The 1198-nt window shown below is 46.3% G+C and overlaps 1 protein-coding gene across 1 annotated transcript in view; it reads right to left on the bottom strand.

Annotated features, from left to right (window-relative positions):
- LOC106875675 (uncharacterized) overlaps positions 1–1198 on the bottom strand; it is a 168029-nt gene that overhangs the window by 2078 nt on the left and 164753 nt on the right. The window lies entirely within an intron of this gene.

Genomic DNA, 1198 nt, shown 5'->3' with positions numbered 1-1198 from the left:
AAAACGGCCACGCTCGAAATGGTGTCTTTTATGTGCCACCCGGACAAGAGCCAGTCCAGGGGCACTGGCAACGATCTCGCTCGAAAACCCTACAAAGGCCAGTCAGGCGGTATATATATATATATATATATATGTCTGTACGTATCGTCGTCGTCGTTTAACGTCTGCCTTCCATGCTAGCATGGGTTGGACGATTTGACTGAGGACTGGTGAAACCAGATGGCAACACCAGGCTCCAGTCTGATCTGGCAGAGTTTCTACAGCTGGATGAGCTGGATGCTCTTCCTAACGCCAACCACTCAGAGAGTGTAGTGGGTGCTTTTACGTGTCACCTGCAGGAGGATAAATAATTTTTGTGCATTTCAAATTTTATTTCAATTCCTTAACAACATTATGGGTTGTAGTGGGAGTGAATAGACACTTTGGTGTCTGCTGGATGCACTTTGCCAGGGACGGTCAGATGGACAGGCATCACTGGCCTTTATTCAACTTCTAATCTCTCACTTGCTGGCTCCTAGCACCATACACCAGTACCCCACTACAGCTGAACCAAGCGAAGGGATGGTGTTAACAGGAGTCAGTGGCCTAGTGTTTGGGGCAAAAGCATGTCTCAGGTAGAAGCATATGGTTGGGGCTAATAGCTCAAAGAGGAATGGATGCTGCCAAGCTAATTTGCCTGTGATACATTCATGATGATGGTGACTAGATTAGAACCCATAGCCAAATTGGTTGTTATCCACGATATCAAGAGAGAACAGGCCTCAATTTTTCCATGGAGTCCTGGCAACCTTCAACTTTTTCAACTCAATATTTACATGCTATTATTTACAGTTTTATGTGATGTGCCTCAAGAGCCAATGTTCCCAAAAAGGATTATATATGACACACACACACATGTGTATGTGTGTGTGAATGTATGTATGTGTGTGTGTGTATGCATATGTACATATCATCATCATTGTTTAACGTCCGCTTTCCATGCTAGCATGGGTTGGACGATTGGACTGAGGACTGGTGAAACCAGATGGCTACACCAGGCTCCAGTCTGATTTGGCAGAGTTTCTACAGCTGGATGCCCTTCCTAACACGAACCACTCCGAGAGTGTAGTGGGTGCTTTTACGTGCCACCAGCGCGAAGGCCAGTCAGGCGGTACTGGCAACGGCCACGCTCAAAATGGTGTATTTTACGTGCCACCTG

Source organism: Octopus bimaculoides, chromosome 12, assembly GCF_001194135.2.
Source record: "Octopus bimaculoides isolate UCB-OBI-ISO-001 chromosome 12, ASM119413v2, whole genome shotgun sequence".
NCBI lineage: Eukaryota > Metazoa > Mollusca > Cephalopoda > Octopoda > Octopodidae > Octopus > Octopus bimaculoides.
Note: the sequence above shows the minus strand (reverse complement) of the source record. Positions and strands in the feature narration are given on the sequence as shown.